General features: G+C 37.4%; 1 protein-coding gene across 44 annotated transcripts in view; it reads right to left on the reverse strand.

Moving 5' to 3' along the window:
- Positions 1 to 25270, reverse strand: part of MEF2C (myocyte enhancer factor 2C) — a 150089-nt gene that overhangs the window by 48458 nt on the left and 76361 nt on the right. The window lies entirely within an intron of this gene.

Raw genomic sequence — 25270 nt, forward strand, 5'->3', positions numbered from 1 at the left:
AGTAACTGTTATAAATTTACTATTTTTTTTTTACAAACACACAGTTTCTTTTAAGTTAGAAAGCACAGTAAGCATACAGACATAATATGTACTCCATATGAAATGGATTATAATTTGGGGGTTTTACATCATTGAATACTTAAAAATGGGGGGACTGCCCTAAATATGGAAAGTCAGAAAAACTGAGCATGCAAGTAATCTTTAGAGCAAAAAGTAATAAACAAATAATCTCAGTGATCAAAAGTGTAGCAAGAAAGAGGACACAGAACTCAGCAAAAGAAGAAGTAAAATGGGAGTGGTATTTCAGGCACAATGAACAGAGTTGCAAAAGGAAAAACAGACACTACATAGGAAAGGGCATGGGGAAACTTTTGTGATTGTGAGTCAGATACTATAAATCCGAAATAAGCATGCTTTAGAATTCTTGGGCAAAGTTTACCTTCTTATCCCCATTCTTGGATGCTCCACTATTCTCCTGACACTAGTCGTACCCTGGGCCAACATTAGCTTGTGGGATTCATGGAAAATCAGGGTGATTTTAGGGCCAGTTGGATGGTTCAGGTTTCCTCAGGATGGGTCAGTGGTTTGGCTTTTAAAAGGCTTCTTCCACCACACCTCTTCTGGAACCTGGACAAGGCACGCAGCATAAGAGCTGTCCTGGAACAGGACTGGGAAGGGAGGTTCGGCTCACTTTAGCCACGGAACTCTCCCTGACATTCTGAGTTCAAGAGAGATTTTCAGTGAAATGCTAAAAAGGGAGTATTTTAATATAAAATAATTGAAATGCATGATAACATAGACAGTTAATAATCTCTACAAAACATGTTAAAATAAAGGATGAAATACAAAGTAGTTGGAAAACAAAAGATCAAGTTGTACAGGTAGTTTTGAAGAAAGATTGATACCAGTGACTTTTTAAATAAGGAAGAAAAAGAGAAGACAGAACTATAAATTAAACGAAGGTTGAGAGACAGAGGAGAAGTGCAAATTAGCAAAGATCTGGAAGCTGGATTTTTCAAAGTATAAAATGTGAATATAACTTCACACACTAACCTTTTTAGACTACAGCATTTTACTTGTAAATGGGTTTCAGGGACCAAAAAGCAGAATCCTGGGGTACTGATGCTTTATAAATAACATGCTGAAGCAGCTTTTATAAACCATTTATAGATTACTTTAACAAAAGAAGATGTATATGCTATCTTGGGTAAAGAGAGTAAGACCAAATCATTATTTTTGTTTCCATGGAGGCTCTTATCTAGCTGTGAAAGTCTTTTTTTACAAGTTGAGTCAATGTAAGATTAGCCATTTGAAATAAGAGTAGCCTACACCTGGTACCCTCCCTATGTATCAATTAGCTCAGGGCTACCATTTTCCAGTCACCATGTTTCCTCATTTCTATAGGATTTCCCATGACCTATTCTACTACATCATTTATTTTCCCTGCTTTCTTGATACTGACCTTTTTCTTCATCCATTCCCCTTCCATTGGTCCCTTTCCAGCAAATCTCACACCCCAGCTAGAAACCCAGAAATGATCCTTGATTGCATCCTCTCTCGACTCAATTATCACTACTCTTTCTATATGGTCTCCTGTCCTTGGTCTGTTTGTCCTCTGACCCCCACCTTCCATTCAAGTATCGTTCCTATTGCACATCTAATTGTATCACTATTTTCCTTATAAACCAGGGTGGCTCCCCACAGCCATACGCCCTTGCTGGCACAGCAAGTCTTCCGTCTACCTTGCCAGGATCATTTCCTCTACTCCTCCAGCCCTCTGTGATTTGGCCAAGTGGGACTTCTTACTGTTTTCCAAAAGAGGTAGGGTCTTTGATTTGGATCATTCACTCCTGGCTGGGATATCCTTGTTTTCTCCTCCTGTCTGCCACACAGACCTGAATGACCCAGGATACTTAGGACCTCACACCATCAGTTGTTCTGTGAAGCTTTTTCCTAACGCTCCCAGGCACTTAGCCCTCATTTCTCTGTACCCCTACAGTCCTTGTCCTCTTCATGCTTTTTATATGTTGTGTATCATGTTGCAACTTATCTTTTAAAATATCTGCTTCACCACCAGATGGTGAGTTCTATGAGGACTGGGTGGGTATCTGTGGTCTCTAGCACAGGGTGTGGTTAACATATGCAAGCTCACAATAGGTTCCCAGTAACAGTCCATTGGATAGAAGAACAAGCAAAAAAAGTTAGGCATACTTTCTAATGGAGATAGACTAACTGAAATAAGTCCACTAGTCTCCTAAGCTGACTGCTTTATTTATTTGTTTTAATAAGATTATTATGCCAAAATGTAAGGAGTACAAGTTCTGGCAGGTTAAAGCAATCTCATCACTTCAAGGCTGCTGCAGAATGATTCCCCTGTGGGAGTGAGGGATCTGTGAAGGGGGCTGCTGACTATTGCACCTGGGGAGCAGAAGATTAGGTTTCCCTGTGTTTCCACCTTTGCAGAGCTCTGGGCATGACGGGCTGTTCTTTTCCAGCTCCTGAGCCTAATTAAGTTATTGCCAGGAAGACAAACATTTTGAGAATCAAAGTTACTGCAAGAGACACATACCTTCCTGCATTCTCTTCTCTATTTCTAGGTTTCCTCAGAAACAAGGGCAATGCCTTGGTGTAACTTGAACACATAGGGAGCAGTATATACATTTGTAACCAGGGTATATGCTGCTTTTATCCTCGCAACACCAGGCCCCCACCCCAAACCCACCACTGCCATCCGCATACATTCATTTAAATTATAAAAGAATCATGTGGATTACAGAATAAATGGAATTAATGTCTCTCTTTTGAATTCCCCAGAATTTAGCAACTGACATTTATTTCATACTGTTGCTACCTGTATTCTTACTTTTAACTCATTTTCTATTAATAGATTATAAGATCCTTGTAGACAGGAAATGTTGCTGTGGCCTGTCTATCCTTGGCAACTAGCACAGTATCTGACAGTAGAATGTTGGCGCAAGTTGGTTAATTATTCTGGGTCAGTGACCTAAAGGAGAATCCTGCTAAGAAGAGCCTGATGAGATAGAATAAAGAGGCTCAGAGAGATTAAGTGAAACTCAGTGGTGGGAGTCCAAGCTTCCCCTGCCTTTAACAATGAACCATCTTTCTCTCCTTACAGCATTAGTAATTTTTGATATGTCTGTCAAAGGCTAGCAGCTTTGGTCTCTAGCCTTTTGCCTTCTTCTTCTTCTTTTTTTTTTTTTTTAGGTACCGGGAGCCAGGGATTGAACCTGGGGTGTCATATGTGGGAAGCCAGCGCTCAGTCACTGAGCTACATCAGCTTCCCTGAGTTGGTTTTTTCATTTGTTTTGCTTGTTTGTTTTTTCAGGAGGCTCCAGGAACTGAACCTTGGACCTCCCATGTGGGAGGCAGGCACTCAACTGCTTGAGTCACAGCCGCTCCCTAGTTTTATTCTGATTACTTGTTGCTCTCCTCCTGTGACTGGGTTAATGCAGTTTTTTTAAAAAGCAGTACAAATTTATTATCCCATTCAAATTCCATTTAAAATAGCATTAAAAACAATGCAGTTTTAATGTTTTCTTTTTTATTCATTGATAGTTTCTGCTTAACAGATGGTGCTCAAGATATAACTATGGGTGGGATGGTCAGTGATCAAGGGCCAGACCAGTTAAACCAGCGGAATAAAGAATGCCATAGGGTCCATCAGCCCTGGTCTGTGCTCAGGAAACCAAGCAAACAAGAGGCCAGAAAGGATGGCAGGAAAGCAGACATCTGGGGACAAAAGGCTCCTAGTAGGTTCAAAGGGTTGGCTTGGAGGTAGAGGATGTTGTATTTGATATAAGGTTTATACAATATTATTAATCCGTCAAGATATAAAGCTCTATATCAGAAAAATCCCCAGACACATCTCCAAAATGCACAGGAGTACCCTTACAATGACCGTAGGGGATCTAGTCACATCCCCCACCAAAGGCATGTTCCAGGTCCCAACCCCTCGTCCTGTGGTGTGGACCCACGGTAAACAGGATCTCTTGAAGATGTTTCCCCTTTCAGTGTGTGACCTGATTGAATCAGGCTGCGCTTGAATCTATTACTGGAGTCCTTTAAAGTAGAATGAAATTCAGACAGAGTGAGGAGACGTCATGGAGAGCAGCCAGACACTGCTGGAACCAGAGAAGAAAGGAGAAGAGGCCACCACGTGACAGGAACGCCAAGGAAGCCCAAAGACTGCTGCCTCACCAGAAGATACCCACCCCAGGAGGAAGCCAGCCTTCTTGCCGCTGAAACCTTAAGTCAGTAAATTCCTGTTGTCACGCCAACCCATCATGCCGTATTTGCTTTAGCAGCCGGGAAACTAAGACAAAGCCCCTCCTTTCTTTTCTGCAAGTAAGTTTATATTGGTTTACACCTCTTATCTCTCCCATCACTCTACAAACTACTTGTGGGGAAGGATCCGTCTAATCCATTTAGCCTCTATAGCTGTTATCTCATCATTACCACAGACCTAATATGGGGACTGATGGTAAAAGATGGATTTATGCTTAATTGCATTGGATAGGTGCCCAAAGGAAGAAAGTCAATAGGATTAGACTTTTTAATAATCAAGGATCTTTAGGTCATTTATAGGTGCTTAAAAATAAAAGCGCTGCAGAAACCTCCATCCTGCAGACCATTCAGTCTCGGCCCTCCTTCTGACCTTCTTCTGTACTAAAAACATGGACTTCATTCGGGTCACATTATTTCATACTAGCCCCCTCTACAGTCCTATCACAGTTCTTCGTGCTGCACTGTGACTATGTGCCTGCTTCTGTCACCATACAAGATGGAGCTCCTTTTGAGGGCAGGTGCTGTGCTTTTTATCTGGGAATCCCTAGGACCTGGCCCTTAAAATTTCATAAAGCAATGTGAATTCTGAGCTCATTAATCAAAAAGCCTCTGTGTGCTTTCCTAACAATATAATTATTTCCAGCTGGTACCAGAAAAATAACCAAAGAGTATTTATAGGATAGACATCAAAAGTGCCAGTGCATTTCAGAGTTGGGACCCTTAGCTTAACTTTCCTCTGGGACTTGCCCTTTACTTTCCTCACTCGTTTGTTATTGGTAGTTTGCTGTCTCCTAGACTCACATTGTTATTTCCTGCTATTTTAGAGTACTGATGTGAGTGGTTCTTTCTCATTAGCACAGATAATTATGAATTGAGTGTAATGATTAGAAATAAAGAGGATAAGAGAAAGAAAGAAAGAAAGAAAGAAAGAAAGAAAGAAAGAAAGAAAGAAAGAAAGAAAGAAAGAAAGAAAGAAAGAAAGAAAGAAAGAAAGAGGAAGGGAGGGAGGGAGGGAGAAAAGGAGGAAGGGAGGAAGGAAGGGAGGGAGGAGGGAAGGAAGGAAGGAGGGAAGGAGGGAAGGAGAGAAGGAGGGAAGGAGGGAAGGAGGGAAGGAGGGAAGGAGGGAAGGAGGGAAGGGAGAAAAGATAGAAAAGAAATAACTAAGTCCCAAGTCATGTACAACACATTCTGAAAACAACTACTGTACAATTCATTATGGAAAACAGATCTTTCCTTCTAGGTTAAAAACCTACAAATAGAATATAATTCACCAGAAATATTTTAGGAAACCTACTGTATTAATTATCAAGAGCTGAGCAAGGTCTACATAAACTAAGTTACCGTATTATTTTACGTGCAGGCTTACATTTTCCTAAATTTATGTTCCCTAAATGAAATGAATCATTTAAGATCAAATTATTTCATTTCAACTTATTTTCTTCATGCTAAGAATGGTATCCACATATGAATCCATGGTTCCAAGATCTTGGACCAAACTGTAGTTCACAAAATTACATTTCTCATGATTTCATATATTATATAGATAGTAATAGTATTAGATTCTGCATTTGATCACTTCAGATTTCATACAGAGTTACAAAAGCTAGAGTATTATGAAATAAAAAAATGGAGAGGAATAGAGAGTAAATGTTTTAGAAAGGGAATGACATAGTCTAAAGAGAGGGGGAGAGAGAAAGGGGAGAGAGAGAGAAATATGAACCAGAGAAAATATGAAATCAGAAAGAAATTGAGGGTGTTGTGAAAGAGAGAGAGGGAAAAATAATCAAGGGAACACATCAAGTGATCCCTGAATGTGAGATGCCTTGTTATCCTTCTGGGCACAGCACTTTATGATCTAACATAAAGTTTTATTACAAGCCATCAACAATTTTGCTCATCCCAGTATCCACCCATGGCAGTGGCTCAGCACCTGTAGTCTAAATTAATGAGGCCAAATGGCACTGCCAACCCCACAGACAGCTCTACTGCCTTGGACTTAGGAGGGCTTCTCTGGGGTGCTTCCTCGTCCCCACGGATTTCAGTTGACTGCTTCTGTGGTTGTGAAATTGTTGGAAATTGAAGGCCACTATCAGGGAAAATGTGCTGCAACCTGATTTTTAAGTGTGATATTTCAACTTCCACAGTTTATGAAATCTCAACAATTTTGTTAGTTGAGTGGTGAACTTAGATTTTTTCATTTGCACAATAAATCCTTCTATGTTCTTCATTAGGTAATTATAAAAACAACATTTCCTCTTCTATGGCACGCAGAGGAAATTAAACCAATTTTCCCGTACTACCAAAATATTAATTTTCCCCTTAACTGAATCTGTCCCTCAGTAATAACACCTCCTATTTACTAAGCATTGAAATGTGCCACGTACTGAGCCTGGGTCTTTTTGTGGATCTAATTTTTAATCCCTATAGCCACCCTTTGACTATGAGTGCCATTCTACAGATGAAGAAAAAAAGAGGCACAAAGTGGTTAAGGAACTTGCTGAAGTTCACAAAGATAGTGGTAGAACAAAGTTTATGGACCCATGTACTTGCCCCTCAGCTGATGCACTACTCTGCCTCTGCAAGTCTGTCCAATTATAAAGCTTGCTTAAACGATGCCTGTGTGTCCTTTGAACACTCACTTCTCAGCTAAAATTTTCGAAATGCTTGAAAAATCTTATTTATTTCATAAAGGGATATTTTGTATGAGAATTCATTTTCTGATGAATGATCTTGTCTACAAATATATTTCCTATAACTGTATTATAATATCCACAAAAGATGAGAGGACTTTTCAGTAATACTTAGGTCGTATCTACCTCGATAAAAATGAAGAGTAGGTTGTGGAAAACCTGAAGAAAAATAAGGCTGATTAATTTTTTCGACTACAATAGTCTTAAGAGTAGGAAGTCCTTTACAATAACGTTTAGGCTGTATCTACCGAGATAAAACAAAAGTGTAGGTTTGCTGTAATTATTAAAATAATTCTAGCAAGAACCTTAAGTTTCTGATACCAAGAAAAAAAGCTTGCTTTGTATTTTCCAGTCTGTATTCTTTAGATTCACAAGTTAATTGCTCAACTCTTCACTTCAGTTTGCTTGAGCACAGGGGTGCAGAGATTGGTAAGTACAAGATTATATTTTTGCTAGGGTTGAGGGGGTGGATTGAGGAAAAGAGAAAAATGCATGTTTCTAAGGAGAAATGATTCACTCTGGAAAAAGCTATAGGATCAGAAAAATCTTGCATGCACTATAAACGTTCTTTTCTTCCATCAGAAAATCATTCTCTTTTCTTTTCAAAACCATATGGATAACTGTGTTAGTTTATAAGCCTAATAAGCAGGAAAGTAAAAGGAATGACTGTAAAACTTCCCATTTTTCCCCTAATCAGGTAAAAGGGAGACATGGCAAGATGTGATCTTCTTAAGAAAAATTTCCAAACTGCTAAGGAAAAGAGGAAAACTGTAGGAGAACTTCAAGAACCACAGCTTGAAACTTGGGTTTTGCATCTCGTCAGAAAATCTGCACTGCTAAGTAAAAACCTAGGGAGGGCGTGGCCTGGGCCTGACTCAGCAGAGAAAATGCCACCCACAAAGTCACTGACTGCTTCCGCAGGAGCTAAGAGCCCCTGTTTTCTCTGGAAGCTCCTAACAGCCAAGCCAATACACAATTCTTTCAGATGGGAACTGGAGTTTTTTTAAGAAACTGAAATCAAACAGAGTTGTGCAACAGTTAAAGGAAGTTTACAATTATGATCCTCGGCTTTTTATATGGGTTTAAAGTCAATTTTCTGTTGAACAAATACTATTAACCACATATTAACCACTTAATAGTTTGAAAATGCCTCAAACAGCCATGACCATCATTCTGAATAGAATCTCACTGCTTTTTAAAGACCAGTGTTAACAGATGAGGGGAAACAGTACCATTAAAAGAGGAAGCGAAACATGGTTCAAAATCAGTTTCCATGAGGTAATGTGCACTATTGACTAATTGTCAAAGGCATCCAATCAATACGGAGACAAAGTATGAAGGTAAAGCAAGTAAATGGCTGGGAGAAGTTAGAAACCTTCCCTGGCCCCCTTTCTGCCTCAGTTTATTGCTGAAGTCAATGAAAGTTTTGTTGATTTGACACAGGGACTTGTGCACAGTGAGATGAAAGTTATGTATCTGGGGCTTCATTTGCTGGAAATGGTGCCAATCTAAGAGTCATTCTGTGTGCATGATTGTGTACACAGTCATGTAGCTAAGAATCCCCCAGCCCTGAGATGGCGCCCTCATCTGTTTGCTCAGTGTTTTTGCTTGTTGTTGTCATTTGTTTGTTTGTTTTCTCATTGTTTGCATTTGCTGTCTGCTCTTTGTGTATTCTTTTTTTCTTTAGGAGGCACCAGGAACCAAATCCAGGATCTCCCATGTAGGAGGTAGGCGCCCAATCACTTGAAGCATATCTGCTCCCTGCTTATTTTTGCTCATTGTTTTTGCTTGATATCTGCTTGTTGTCTGTCTGTCTTCTTTAGGAGACACTGGGAACTGAACCTGGGACCTCTTATGTGGTAGGTAGGCACTCAACTGCTTGAGCCACATCTGCTCCCAAGAATTTTTAAAGAATCTTCAGAATTACTTTTGAGCGGAAGTATTTCTGCACAGCTATTTTTTAAATTAATCTTTTTTTTTTTTTCTTCCGAAAGGAAAGATTTCAATTTAGTGATCTGGACTCCAAGAAAGTTGCAAGCTGAATGGTGGTTTCTAATGGAAAACAAATTTCTTTCCCTAGTCAAAATATAACAAATCATTTGCTATCATATAATTTCTATCACATAAATGCTACATTCTTCACTAACATGGATGATATCTCTCATATTTATAGGATCTCAAGTGCAGAAAACTCTGAAATGTTTCTCTCTTTCTCCTAATGATCACAAGTGTTTTGACCTTAGTAGCCCTGACATTGGGTGATGCAAGCAATGAGCTATGTATATATTTAAATACCCAAGGACAGCATTCAGAACTATGAATTTGTTGTAGCTGTTATCAGTAAAAGTAGGGCTCTGACGGTCATTTCCGCAAATCACATTTCACCTAAGCTAGGTCTTCACAGTGAGAAACAGGTGTGGTTCACAACAGAGTGCCAAACAAATGTTAGTGGTTCAGAAATGAGATTCATTTCCCAGTAGCAATATACATTGTAGCTATGTGACTGGAATATTTAAAACACCTGCTCACCTGGAACTGTGCCAAGTATGTAATACATTAGCATGTGCTTGGCTCAATGCCAAAAGTATATATCCTTATTGCCATCAAAATACTGAGGGAACCAGGGCAAAGATACTCAGTCTCATGCTAGAAGCAAGCAAAAAAAAAATATTTTTTATTGCTAGCAATGCCATCACATCACTAAACACTTTGGCTAGTATTTTAATGAAATGCATTATTTGCTTTTGTTATCAGGAAAAGAACTGGCAGTGTAGGGACAATGTTGTAGCTCTGCTAAATGCTTTCATTGTCTTAAAATGCCAACCTCTCTCTGCCTCTCTTATTGTCTAACTGTGCTCCTCCCTGGACACATACTAGTTCAAAAGGGATACCAGGAAATAAATTACATCCTAACTAACAGAGTTCACCAATAGAACTTGCGCCAGCTCCTCTATTTCACAGGGTGCCGTTTCTTTTTTTTTCAATCCTGTTTTGACTTTACTTAACAATAGAGTTTACTTTGTGAAAACTCTTGAGATTTTCCCTTCTCTGCCTTTCACTTAGTGTTTAAATCTTCACTGTAAGGATCTTATCTCTGAAGAATTTCATTTTCATTAACCAAAGAAATAGTTATATATGGAATATATGTAACAATTTAAAATGGGACATTGTACAAACTCTACCTCTGTGGAATAAACCTATAATTCTTTTTTCAAGTGGAAGAGTTCAGTATTCAAGGGACATATTTTAGTAGAAGACAAAGCAGGAAAGGACATGTTATTGTTGTTGTTTTTTAAGATTTATTCTATTTATTTATTTCTCCCTAGCCCCTTGCTGTTTGCATTTTGCTGTGTCTGCTTGTCGTGCATTGGTCTTCTTTCCAGAAGGCACTGGGAACAGAACCTGGGACCTCTGACATGGGAGGGAGGCGCCCCATTGCCTGCGCCACCTCCGCACCCTGCTTTGTCGTGTCTCCCACCATGCTCTCCTTGTGTATCTTGCTGCGTCATACTGATGCGCCAGCTCACCGCGCCTGCCCATTGCGTCAGCTTGCTGTCTTGCTCTTCTTTAGGAGGAACAGGGCCTAAACCCAGGACCTCCCGTGGAAGGCAGGAGCTCAACTGCTCGAGCCACATCCGCTTCTCACATAACATGTTTATGAATATCATGTGCCCAACAATGAGGTAGTTGTTGTGAGATTTAATATTCCTATTTTACTGCTTTAGGAAGCCGAAGTTCACTGAGGGTTTAGAAACTTGCCCAAGATCACAGAGTTTATGAAAGTGGTAGGGCCAGCATTTGAAACCAGGTTTGTCTGACTATAAAAGTTGGGCCTGCCCCTTCTACACCACACTGTCTTAACAATTAAAGGCCGGGTTTTCAGATTATAGACGTGAAAGTGTAAGGGAAGAATTTATATATTTGATAGTATTGTATTCAGAACCCTGAAGGGTTTATGGAGTTATTAAAAGTCCATGTGCTTCATTAGGAACTTCTAAGTTTACAAATTTTGATTTCTTCACTTAAATCTAGAGAAGTTTATATAGTTTAAAATGTACCTCCTGAAGTCCCAATAATTTGATTTTGCACATTATTTATGATAAATTATGATAAATAAGTAATCCTCAAAGAAATGCATGTGTACATACTATCAGTACAATCTGAAATTATATGCACAGTTCAAAAAAAATTTAAAATATAATCATAGATATTTATAGGATAACAAACATCTTAAATAGTGAAAGATTTTGGGTTTTTGAGCATGCACACACATGCATATGTTACTTACAAACATTTAAAAAATAGTTGGGAACTTTTACTTTTTACAAATAAATTGCTTCTATCTAGAGAGAGTTACCCAAGTTTTCTAGTGTACATATTTCAAGAATTGGTTGTTATGTCATTCTATGGCCTGAGATCACAGAGTTTCTTTCTCAGACCTATTATATTTCATCAAATTTAAAGCCAAACACTTTGAGCACTTGATTTTCCTGTCTTCTCTTCCTCATTCACCTTGCCATCTTCCTTACAGATCTTTCCATATGTGAATGTTCTATTCGGATTAAGCTAATATTTTTCACTCCCTCTCTCATTTCTTCTTGTGGACCTTGGCATAAAGTCTTTTGAAAGATTTTGTCTACACGCTCTTCAACAGTTCATATCCATCTTTCTGAACTTGCTTGCTGAGCCTAAATTTCACTGTTGGTAATGGCTGCCAATCCTGACTTTTTTATATTCTACTTCCTAGTAGTTATTCCTTGGTTACATGGTGGCATCATCATTATAAACCTTATTATGTACCAGATTCTGTTCCCAAGCATTTTATAAATGTTCAATCATGTAATTCTCATAATGACCCAGTGAGGTAGGTCCCATTATTAATTCTCATTTATAGATGAGGAAATTAAAACACAGAGAGGATAAGTAATTTGCCCCAAGTTGCTGTAACTGGTAAGCAGTGGAGTTGGTAAGAATTCAGTCCATCTTTACAACTGATGCTCCCAGACACTAAGCTCTCCTAACTCTCCTAAATATCTCATAGTTCTTGTTATATTGTTTGTCCAGTCGACTCCCATAGGTTTTTTCATTTGTTTGTTTGTTTTTACCACAGCTAGACTGTAAGCTTTGTGAAGTCAGAGATTATGTCTTTCAAACTTGGACCTCTTCTACCATCACTATAGAGTACTATACATAATTGTTGCTTGAATAAAAATGACTGCAGATAAAAGTGGAAGCACATTTCAAAAACATACAAACTGGAAGGCTATATATAGATTTGAAGATAAATACGAAACTAAAATCTTGCATACTTTAATAATTCACAAAATAAACCTAATTGCATTGGTTACTACTAATGCCAGGGTCATGCTCATTTCTTCACTATTCTATTTAATAGCTAACTGTCGTTATATAAGCATTTGATGCAATAACATGAAATGGAAGTATGAATAAACGTACTTTCTTTTGTTTAAACAAACCTGCTTGCATTATTTTGGTTTCTGTTCCAGATTAATAATACTGTAGGCATTTCAAATCCCTAATGATTAAGAGGGTAGTCAAATCAATATCAGCTACATAATACATAAAGGATGGATGCAAATTTTATCACAAAGAAATTAATAATTAATTTACATCTGTTTACTGTAACAAAAATTGCTGTCAGCTTTTTCTGAAGTTTAACAATCCTTGAGCCCAGATCAATAAATTATAGATGAAAATACCAGTATTTAAGAAAAAAATGCTACTAATTACGTTATTTAATGTTTATAAATGCTATATTTCTACTATATGTACAAATCCATGTACTATTTTCCCTATATGATGGTCTAGTATAGCTAATGTTACTCATAACGCTATTATATCTAGCAATATTAAAATGCTTCTTTATTTTAGCCATTAATAACAGCCAACAATTTTCATTTTACAAAGGTTTTGCTGAAGGATCATAAATGAATAATACATTATCAAAGGTAATTATTTCCAAAAATTGAATTTATCCTGTATTGCAAAATGACTCAACAATGAAAATTTTGTGTAGAAAGCGTGCGTATAAAAGGCTTTGTCCCTGGAATATCGTTCTAAGTGGCTTGCTATCTAGGTTGCAAATGGTTATGCAGGGTTGTATGTCCTATTTTTCCACGCCTGCAGTAAAGATACAATATGGGAATTCAGCTTGGTAATTACTAATACACCACACAGACACAATTACACCCTGTATACTGCATAAAGGAATCACTTGTGGTCTGCATCCATTACAAAGAGCAGTGGGGGGCCAACATGCAAGACGACCAAATGCTTTGCAAGACGGAAGGAGACAAGAAGAGTCGATGTGCGCAGATACAAGGACCTTGATTCTTCTAGCGATGATTTAAGACTCCTTCCATCAATTATCGTCCTTTGTCTCAAGAGTCTTATCACCAGCAGCATTACAGGAACTGAACATAACAATGCTCAGACCCATATAACCCCGTGAACTGTGCTGACATTTCCACACCCTGTTGCTATGTTTGACCTGGTTATTCAGACTACTTAAGCAAAACAAAATGGAAAAAATAAAAGTGTTGCCACTGCAAAACTGGCCTATATGTTTTTTAATGGCTTACTATTTATTCCATTTCTCTCAACTGAAAGCCAGCCCATTCTCAAAGTGTTCTTTTCCCAAGTAGTTTCTACTCTCTTTTAAAAATTAAAAGCAAAAATCAACTTGGGTGAAAAGTACCATTGTAAGAGAAAGACTAAATATTGGCATATCAAGGGATATCTACTCAGCAAGAGAATTTTATGTCTAAGCCAGCTAAACTAAAATAAGGCAGCTGCTCTCTAAAGCTACAATGAGTCATGGGAAGAATTTTCTTTTTGTGAAACTCTTTCAAGTTTTGAAAGCTTAATCACAAGCAGTAAGTAGCTTTTATTATAACAGAATTTTCTCTTAATTATTACATGATGCATGTTATTTTACAATACTTTCATTTAAGATGCTCTTTTAAAATATATCTTACAATGATGAATTTTTTTAAGACCTTATAAGAAAGTTATATATGGCAGTTTGTCAGGTTCTGTGAAACAAAGCCTTGTCTTTCAGAAAATGTTTACAACCCATGAGGAAAAAAAATTATCCTAGGGCTAAAATGTTTATTGGCACCTAGAAGTCTGAAGAGAGAGAGAGAGTCAGGTCTGTGGTTTTTTGAGGGCACTTTATCATCGCCCGCATTCTCAAAGGTTTCTCTGAATGAATAGAACTGGATTACTCAGCCTTCTATTCCACGCCTATTCCTCTCCATTTTCCTTGGCACGACTGAGAGCCAAGCTATTTTTAGTTAGGCAGTTTTCTATTTTTAGACAACTACCAGTTAGAAGACATTTGTTAGGGGAAAAAAAAAAACAACACAAAGGGAGGAGGGAATGAAGCTTCCCTTCACATATTGTAAAGCAGCCTTCAACCTGTAACTCCAGGCATTTCAGCTGCTTTCAATCTTGGAAAAATAAAGAAAAATTCAGAGTTCAGGGTTTTAAAAATAAACCTACCCTCTGGCAAACAGACCAAAATACAACAAGCTGTTACTATGTGAAACAGTGACTACAAAAACAAAGAACATTCTCCAATGATTAAATTGCAAGAAAAGTTGTAGAACTATTAGGTTATAAGAATGTTACACAAGCATGTAACAATTTTCCAGTCTCTCAGCCAGATGTATCATGTTTTAGAATTTAGAAGAAGGGGAAAACTCATCTGTAAAGTTAAACCAAGGATGTGGGATGCAGCTTTAAGGTTTCCAGTCTCAGTAAGAGAGAACTTTTATCAAAGTTAAAGGCAATTATATTCACTGCATTTTTCTAACATTTGTAGTCTAGGGAAATTATCTAGAAATTATAACCACATGTTTACAAAGAAACTATATATTAAAAAATCCATTGCCAATGGGAAGCCAAAATAAAGGCTGCTACATATACCACACACACTACACAAGTGTGTGTATATATATGTGTAACTATGCATTTTTATGTCTGTCATTTCTTTTATGAGTCTCACTTTTATTTTAAATGAGAAAAAATGGCTCACAGACTTAGCATGATTAACTTATTCTACCTATAATTCAAGGCCACTCTATCATCTAAAATCCATCATGAGATGTTTTCAGATGCTGGGTTGGAATTTCTTTCTTTCTTCTCTGTTATCTGTCTGTCCTTTGTTTTATTACGGCTCAGAGCACTGAGTCACAAATGCATCACCAGGAAGTAGCACAATGCTTGACACATGGTCTTCATGCTCCTCATTATCTCCTGAAAGAACAAATGCTGGGCATGTTTTGCCCACACTGGACTACTGGCCCTGGAAGGCAGTGAACATGTCATAGTCATTGCGTATTTTGCACAAAACTCAGATCAGCGCCTTGCACATTTAAAGCATTTCAAAAATGCTTGCAGAAAGGGAAAAAATCAATTCATTAAACTTTGCTGGATCTCCTTAATTTATATGAAATGCTCTTTGTTAATATAAAATGCTGTATAATCATTCCAAAGTTAAAATTTTGCTCGTTTTCTGTCCTTCACTTAAACATTTTTTTGGAACCAGAACTTTTCTTATCATGTTAAAAATAAAAACACCTTATGTAACTTTACAGTCCACAGTGGACTCTGACACCTTTTGTAACCTGTACTCCTCACGAAAGCCACGTGAGGAATGAAAGTTAGACAATACAAACTCAGAAAAGGAAACCAAGGCTCAGCAAGGTTCAGTAACTTACCCCAGGTTAGAGAACTAGAGTGTGATGGTGCTACAACTGGAACATAATTTCTCCTTTCTCTTTTCCTTCACATTTGTGGTTCTTTTTAAGGTTCCATTTCATAAAAGTAAAATTTAAAAGGCAAACTCTCATAATAATAATGCTTCAATAACATTCTTTAGAAAAATAACTATGCAGCTCCCCTCCCCACATGAAGTTAATTCAGAACAATCACATTTAAGGAACATCCAGTCATGAAGCCTGTATGAAGATAAAATTTCTCACATATCTAATTAGGAAAAGCCAGAAGAAACTAGTGTGTATGCATACTCTTGCTTCTGGCTGGAAAAGTTCGGAATCAAGTTTGTTTCTGCCTCCTTCCTTTCTCCTCTTCCCTTCTGTCCCTGCCTCCATTTTTTCCCTCTTCCTCAGGTAATTCCATCCTCAGTGCTTCTTCCCTCTCCTTCCTCTCCTCTTGCTCTACAAAATCACATTTACTTCACTATTCTGTTTCTTGGAGAATATACTGATGGAGTGACTCGGCTTTCCTGACTGGTCTTTCTTCCCTGGTACAGAACCTGATACAGAGTCGGCACAAAATAAATGTCAGTTATAGGAACTGAAGATGAAATGGCCACCTGCATCCCCTCCAGTTTTATAGCCCTTTATTAGGTTAAATCCACCCATCGTCGCACCAGTTACTTCAATCAACAAGAGCACTAGATTTCCCAGTTCCCCATCTACATCAATGCTGTCCAACAGAAGGGTTCTGTTATGATGGACCTGTTCTATGGCTGCCCTAACCAACATGGTAGCCACTGGCCACATGCGACTGGCACTGAAATGTGGTAACGAGCCTGAGGAGCTAAACTTTTAGTTTATTAAATTTCAATTAATTAAAACATAAATAGCCACATCTGGCTAGTGGCTACCTGATTGATTTAGTGCAGACTTTCAGCATTTCACCTGAATTTTTTTTTTACTACACTATTCAAAGATAATTCACTTGACAGAAAGGATTGGATCTGGAGTTGTCAGATCATAGACACTAAACATACCATTTATTTACAAATGAGTACAGTAACCTTGAAAGGACTTGGGTTTCTGGAACTAAAAAGAGACGAGTGGGAGCTGGTTTTAGAATAGTGGCTCATTCTCAGGATAACTCTGACTTCAGTTTTTTTATGAAATAGTCTCCTTGCGATCATGAAGATGGCATTTGTTGATGACTAAGGCACAATTTGCATGCTGTTTTGGGAAAAAAGTATCTAATAATTCTGGAGTAGGAATTACTATTATTAATTCAGATAACATTTTTTGGTAATAATGTTTTCTTAGATGTGAAAAAATACCGAACCCATTGTACAGTTTACTATTGACGTTTCTTGTCCTAAAACAGTAGCTCTATAAATAGTTACTTAGTTTATTTACTAAAACATAAAGATAAGAGATTTAATTGATATGAAGAGGCTTTCAGAATCTAATTAACCTCCCAGCTAGTCATTAACTCCTTGACCTTTAGAAATAATTGACAGAATTTATTATTTTTTCTTTATTCAGAACTATCAGGTGGCTAAATTGAAGGGTAACACAGAATGTACTAAATAGCTTTTGAGATAGGACTGTATCAGCCAAATAAAATGGGATATATATACATATATATTTCCAATAATATAATCCACCCACCTAATCTGTTGTATACATATGCAGTTTTGCCTAATTACAATCTTAAGGCTTATCCCAGAATGTCTTCTGAAATATTTTGATGGTGGGGACAAATAGGTAAGTCTGGCTGCCTCTACCCTCTCTGCAACCATGCAGGTATCCCTACTGATGACTTTACAGTTCCCGACCTATTCCAGACATAGACTCAGAGTCTTCAACATGTGCTCCAAGCAGCCACCACCAATTTATGGGCACTCACACAGGCAGGGAGCAGGCCAGGAGAGGTGGTGCTCAAAGACTCACTACACTGAGTAATGACACCCTTCTTTATATCGTTCTTCCAAGAAAATCTAATGCATCTGCATCAAGAATTAGTTTCACTGGGTATCAATTTTAAGAATCTATTCTATGGTATAATTATAACTCTCAGTAAAACTAACAAGGGGAATTGCTTTATACATGTACTTTAATACTCCATGCTGAAGAAAATAGATGTTCAAAAAGGTAAGCCTGGATCTGTGCTGTTCCAAGTCAGTTCCACGGACTAGCAGTATAGGCATCACTTGGAAGCTTGTTAGAAATACAGGTTCTTGGGCCCTGTCCCAAGAATCAGCATTTTAGCAAGAATAAGAATCAGCATTTTAGCAAGATTCCCCCAGTGATCTGGCATGGACTGGAGGCATTTCATTTGAGACTCATTGATCCCTCCTGCCAAATCACGGGCAAAGCACTAACAGGGTGCTTCTCTCTTCCCCAGAAATCAGACTATGTGGGTCTGGAAGTCCTTTATTTTCCACCAGCACTACAATCAAATCTCTATTTGGTTTCTTGGGACCTTTTAAATTTTTTTCTGAGATAACAACTGCCTTTATTCATCTATGGTTTCCTTGAAAAAGTCTCACTTTTATTATTGCTAGAACATATCTGGACTTCTACAAAGAGAACTTGGTAAAAATTTTTACTTTCTTTATACTATAATGATTGTCAGCAAGTTGTTATAGTGAAAGAATGCATTTGCCAGTCCACTGCATGTTGTTATAATTTTATTTATATATAATTTATACATACTGTATTTATTGAATGTCTACAAAGTGCCAGACATTGAACTGGAGGCTGGAGTTACAGAGATGAATAAAACATTGTCATGGCCTTCAGGGAAGGAAAAGAGACTTGTAATAATAAAAAAAATACAATGAAGTGAGGTAACTGAAATAATAAACACTCCTCTGATTAAAAGAGCCATCATCTTTTATTTGACTCTGGCAGGGCTCTGGAATTATTCCTAAAACTTAAATTTTGGATATTCATAGGTATATATTCAGGAACCAACCCTGAGAAAGTAAGACTATTCTATTTTTTGATATCTTATTTGATGTATTTTCAAGGCAAACAATGCTACTTTTAGTTAGGTGCAGTGAGCAGCTAGAATGCAGCCTCTGGTTCAAATATGCTGCTCAACCTACCAAGTCCCACATGCCACGGACTGATCATTAAAAACTGATGATTATGATCCAGGCTAAATATTTTTCTCCTCATTTCCAAGTATTGGAAAAAAAACAAACAAACCATGAGAACTTTGGTTTGCTCTAGTTCAAGAATAGTCATGTAAAATAATAATAATATAATAGTCATTAATACTGACAAAGAAGTTACATTACTGAAAAAAGGCTATATTTTGAAACCTACTGTCTTTTCTGCTTCCACTATTTTTAAATAATTCTTTATTGACTCTGTTTTAGTACTGATGCCTGCAAGTCATTAGAACTGTGCACTAAGAGGGATGAGAGGAAATTCTGTTTCCCTGTGTGGATGACTCAAGTAATCTACCATGCACATTATTATTTGTTCAACAGTGATTTACTTTCTTAATAAATGAGATGTGAATCAGATTTTTATGCTTATAAAACATAGGCAAAGTAAGCAAGCAGAAGTTTTTAAAAAAAAATGGGTCTTCAAATTTGATACATAAAAATCCAATGTGGTAAAGGCATAAGAAAGATGAATACATTTAAAATATTTTAGACTAATTTCTTCTTTTAGACTCTAGAGAACAAATGTAAATATGACTTACAGGTACTAGAAAAAGTCTTTTAAAAACATATAAACAAAAATGAACAGAAAAATAGGCAAAACTTTTTCTTCTTTTTTATTAATAATTTTTTCCCTATTTTCCTTGGAAGCCTCAGCATTGAAGTTTTAAATATCTATGGAATATACTAATCTTTTGTTCCATTTTCAATACTATCTATTGAAAAACAATTAAATACTTGGTTTAATGGAAGAAGGGAGTCTTAGCCACTTGCAGCAAGAACATTTCAACTATATTTTACAAGATTACTATTTTAAAGATTATTTCAAGTTACTTCGTAAAGAAAGCACTTGCTTTTCTGAAGAAATTAATTTACTAATTATAAAGCTAAGTACTGGCCCAGAGTTCCTTCAAGTGAATTGAAAAGAGTAACAAGACCATTTTTCCATTCACAAACTTGAAATTAAAACAAAACAAAACGAACAAAATTTACCTAGCTCACATAGTTTGTGCTCCCGAGGTCAGCCCTGACAACTTGCAAGTCTTTTCTGACCAGATTATCAAGTTTACTGATGACTCTGTGGTTATTGCTGTAGGGGTTAAGGCATACAGTTGAGAGTTTAATTCCAAACCGTGTCTTTCAAAGTGAACCTTTATGCTCTGGATTCTAAAATCACAAAGCTAGGGAAACAGACTTTGGCCCAGTGGTTAGGGCGTCCGTCTACCATATGGGAGGTCCGCGGTTCAAACCCCGGGCCTCCTTGACCCGTGTGGAGCTGGCCATGCGCAGCGCTGATGCGTGCAAGGAGTGCCGTGCCACACAGGGGTGTCCCCCACGTGGGGGAGCCCCACCCGCAAGGAGTGCGCCCTTGAGGAAAGCCGCCCAGCGTGAAAAGAAAGAGCAGCCTGCCCAGGAATGGCGCCGCCCACACTTCCCGTGCCACTGACGACAACGGAAGCGGACAAAGAAACAAGACGCAGCAAATAGACACCAAGAACAGACAACCAGGGAGGGGGGGAAATTAAATAAATAAATAAATCTTTAAAAAAAAACACACACACACACAAAGCTAAACTGTTCTTCACTTCTGAAATGAGCTCCCCAAATTTTATATTGGTCTTAGTTTGAGTACACAATTAGTTTAAATGCCTCCCTCTTCACATTTCAATAATCCAGACCAGCGCACACCCATAGAACTTTCTGCGATGATTGACACATTCTTTATCTGCTTTGTCCAAGCTGGAAGCACTAGTCACATTCAGCCAGGCAGCACTTGAGAGGTGGCTAGTGCCACTGAGGATCTAAAGTGAACATTTTATTTCATTTCAATTCATTTGAATGTAAACAGCTACATGTGGCTTGTAGCTACTGTATCGGACAGCACAGATCTTGATTATTTCAGAGCTTTTTGATTTATTAAAATTTGTCAGATTCTAATGACCTGTTTCATTGGCACTATAGAAATATTTTTCATATTTCAGATGAGTAGCATTAGTTTATGAATGTTTTGAGGGCCTACCATTTTTTAGACATCACATTATGCACTGAGGATACTGTGGTAGACAAATGTGCCTTAATGTGGAAGAGGCAACTGGAGAACTTCAACAGTGTTTATGGGGAAAGTCAGTCTGTTATGTAGGAAAAGCACCTAACACAATTTTGGGAGGGGGAGGCATTCAAACAAGACTTCCCAAAAGCATAAAGTGGGACATTACTTGAATGGACAGTAAGGAGAAGTCAGGAAAAGACTTGGCAAGGAAAGTTCCAGACAAAACAAATAGAGGTTAGAGAAGGTGGGGAATATAAATACCTTTAGCATGACTCTAGTATAGGACAGGAAGGGTGGGGTAAGGTTGAGTGGTGGAAAGAGGAAAAAGACACAAAGAGGGAGAGGCGTACAGGGACCTCTGCGAGCCATTTCAAGGACTGAGTGTCCAAGTTTTCATGTTTGTATCTATAGGCATTCCACGGCACGTAGCACATGGGAGGAATTCAGTATATCTTTGTTCACTGAACATATGAAACAATGAAAATCCCACAAATGAGCAAACAAGTGAATGTATTTTTCTCTTAAGAAAAGTATCTGTGTATAATATGTATCTATATAGCACCCATAAAATAATTTTGTGTATCTATATTTTAAAAAGTATCAAATTGGAAACTATACTTGGATCAAGCTCAATTGGTTTAAAGTGCAAGTAAAATAAATGTATTTTACATTGTTCCTGAATTTTGTAATACTGAGTTTGTAAAAAAGACCATTCTACTATTTACTGCATTTGTTTTACCACAAAAATTGCACTCACCAGTTTTCACCAAATGATATGAGTTTGTTGATAACCTCCAGTAGCACTGTGAAGCAATAAAGTTATAAGCTATTTCAAGGTCTTAATAGTAATAATAAGAGTAATAATTAAGACCTGTCTCAATTTAGGCCTTAATTATTACTATCAATAGAAATAGTTTGCTGATTTTCATCCTTAGATGGCTGTAAATCCAAACAAGAGTTAGGTGTCAGAAAATAAAATTTCACGTAAATATCCTATCTCTCTCACCCACACATACTACGTAATTCTTGCCATTCTTTCACTTAAGAGAAAACAAGACAAAACAAAATCAAAGCCAATAATCCTTGTTTGAAACAGTTATGAATCGAAAGATTCTTCCCCAGGAGTTACAATCTATCTTTGAATTTCTCGAGGAGCATGAGCCTCTCATTTTCCGCCCTTCAATCTTGGATCCCTCACTACTGGCCTGGACTGGATGAGCCACTCAAGAGCATCCGTGAGTCACTGAGGGGTGAAAGCAACTTCCTGGTCACAGTAAGTGACAGTCCCATATGGGTTTCATGGCTGGAGAACGTGTGCTAGCTACGGAGGTAACCTGGCTGGGACTTCCGTCACTCTAAGGACCCCCTGGAATGATGTGGCAGAGCACATATGTCTGAATGAATGTTTTGTTGAATTGTTTAGTCTATGCCTTCGTTTCGGTAGCTTGTACTACATTAATGAAGTTATTGCTTCTTTGTCCTCCAATTGTTAGCAAGCTGATTTTTGTATATATGCTTTACATCCTTAATAAGAATGCCTGTCCTTTGTTTTTTTTACAGAATCCCTTGCACAATACTGAGAACAAACTGGCGCTTGCTAAATGATTGCTCAATGAAGCATGTAAATCCGCAGGGACATGCGTTCATCGGGTCATCCTGAAGAGGTCAACAGTCACATCTTCCAGGAAGAGAGCCCAACGAAGACTGTTAGGGTGGAAGGCAACTAAGAGAACGAGGAATGGAGTAGAGAGTTAGAAGTGATGAGGGAAGCAGAGGCAGTTCATTCATACCATCAGAATCCCTCCTGAATTTCAACAGCCTCGGCAGCAGCATTTTGAGTAAATATCCAGAGTGAAATAAAGTGGGCTTTCTTCGAAAGAAGCGTTTTTAATACAATAACTGTTTTTGTTTAATTTTTTAACCAATGGATTAAAAATTTAACACGTTTACTAAATCTGGCATATTTATATATCGAATCTAAACAGATATTCAGGCTGCATTATAATATAATAATAAAAAAAAACCTATCTTGGTTTGACTGTTAAGCTTTTGTGAGTCTTTGTGCCATTGTAGCAGTAATGCTAATTATTAAGCAAAGACATGATAATTACGCAGAGCTTTTTTTGCTAAAAGAAGGAATCTTTTTCAACACCCACGTGCTGCACAATTTCCTGTGACCTGCAGCACTCCTCTGGTATGGCCCAGAAATTTGTATTTCAGTCTAAATGCTGGAATCATATTATTCTCCCCCTCGCCCCTTTTTTTTTACCTTGTGAATAAATTGTTTTTAGAGGGTTAAGGGAAAGGAGTAATGGTCCAAATGGGAAATATAAAACTAATGACCCTTCATGAAACATATTATGCTCCTCATTAAACTTACTCAGTTAAATGTATTTCATTAAATTAAAATAAATAGGATTTAAAATTTTACCCAGGAGTAGTAAACAACCTTAATTCTCAACTTTGTTAGATCCATTTTGAGAACAGATTCCTCAAGTCCCTGATGTACCACAGGTCTTAGTCTCCAACATATTTTATGTCTTAGTGCTGCAGAGGTTTTCAAATATTAGTGTGTCTAAGAATGACTTGAGAAACTTGTAATAAATGCAGCTTTCCACCCAGTTCCCCTTTACTCTATCAATCAAGCGTCCCAATTTCAATGATCTGTACTTTGAAAAAAATCCTCTTGCGGTGGCAGGGGGAGGATGTAAAATTTCATCAGGCTTAGGGGTTCTACTTCACTTCTTTCTCCATGATCTCTGTTATTACTAAAATGTGGAAAGCCAAATGTGTGAAACATGTGATTCAGGTAGTTGAACAGGACAGACTCATAATGTGTCAGACTTACAACATGTTATGTTCACCTAAAGAATCAGGTCATCAAGTCTCTAGATTTGGCCAACGAGCCCAAGAATTTCTTTTTCAGATATTCAGAAGCTTTGCTCTACTGATATTGAATGGAAGGAAATGGAGCTGCTGCTTTATTCTCTTTTAAAAGATTATCATATTGGGAAGGGCTTTCAAATTCAACTCTTTTATTTTTGAGATGGGTGAACATCATCCCAGAGAGTTAGCTAACTTGTCACATATATAGTGCATAACAGCTTAAAAAGTGTTCAAATGCAGGGCCTCTAATTCTTTACCCAGTGCTCCTCTAATGGCCTTTTCTTTAAAGAACTCTGACTCTCAGACACCCATATGCCCAAGATTACGAAAGTCTCATACGGCGTATGAATTATAAACCAGTCTTTAAGTTATACAAAAGGGTTTATATACATACTCAGTAAACCCTCAGAAGATGAATTTTCTAGATTTTAAACTCCTTTAAGAAAGCAAGCTTTAAAAGTCGACACATTTTGCCATTAGTTCAATGTAGTACTACTGTACTAACCATCATGTTTAAGGACTAGAACAGTTAAGTCTAATGACAAATCCCAACTCTAATTCTTCCATTACCCTGAAATTCTGGTTGCAATTGTTTTGGTAAAGAGATGGAGTTTGGAATATAGAGTTGTTTTGTTTATGGAATGTATGTTCATTGTGTGTGAACATAAAAACACCTATAAGATTTGATAACTGTCTAGTTACATTCACATTCATGTGTACATATGTATCTTTACATTTATATGTGCATATGAGTAAAATATCATCTGAAATATATAGCAAGTAACTTTATAAGCAATCTTAAAATTTAAGGTCAAGGGAAGCACACAATTAAATCATTAGTCGAGGAAAAGCTAACTAAAATGATCTGTAGGAATGAAAATCTAAAAGTATTTTAAACACATATCACATTAGATCTATTTATTTATATTGTTATTGCTTGGCCTTGTTAGGCAAAAAAAAATTGGTCAGCTGTACACTTTTCAAAAACTTCCAAATAAAGCAATTGTCTTAGATAATTACGATGGGTAAAGGGAAGATGAATGTGGGAGGTAAAGTAATCTGATTAGGATTAGCACTAGATATTTTTCACTGTTTGGAACCAGTTTTCACAATGACGAGAGTGACTTGGCCTCTGGCAAACTGACTCTGAATACATACATTTGAAACAGTTATTAATTTTCTTTTAATTCTGGAAAAGCAGGCACAAACAAGGACAAACCAGGAGTAGACAGGAAGGAAAACAGGCAGATGGGAACAATTGTCATTATACTTCTTCCTTTTTGATTTGTATTCATTGCTTATGAAGAATACTATGAAGCAACAGTATTTAAATAGAATATAAGATGAAAAATTTAAAAAGTCTCAACCCAAATTTTACAACAAAGTTACTAAAGCTAATGAATCTAAAAAAAAAGTTTGAGT

Source organism: Dasypus novemcinctus, chromosome 2 (assembly GCF_030445035.2).
Source record: "Dasypus novemcinctus isolate mDasNov1 chromosome 2, mDasNov1.1.hap2, whole genome shotgun sequence".
NCBI lineage: Eukaryota > Metazoa > Chordata > Mammalia > Cingulata > Dasypodidae > Dasypus > Dasypus novemcinctus.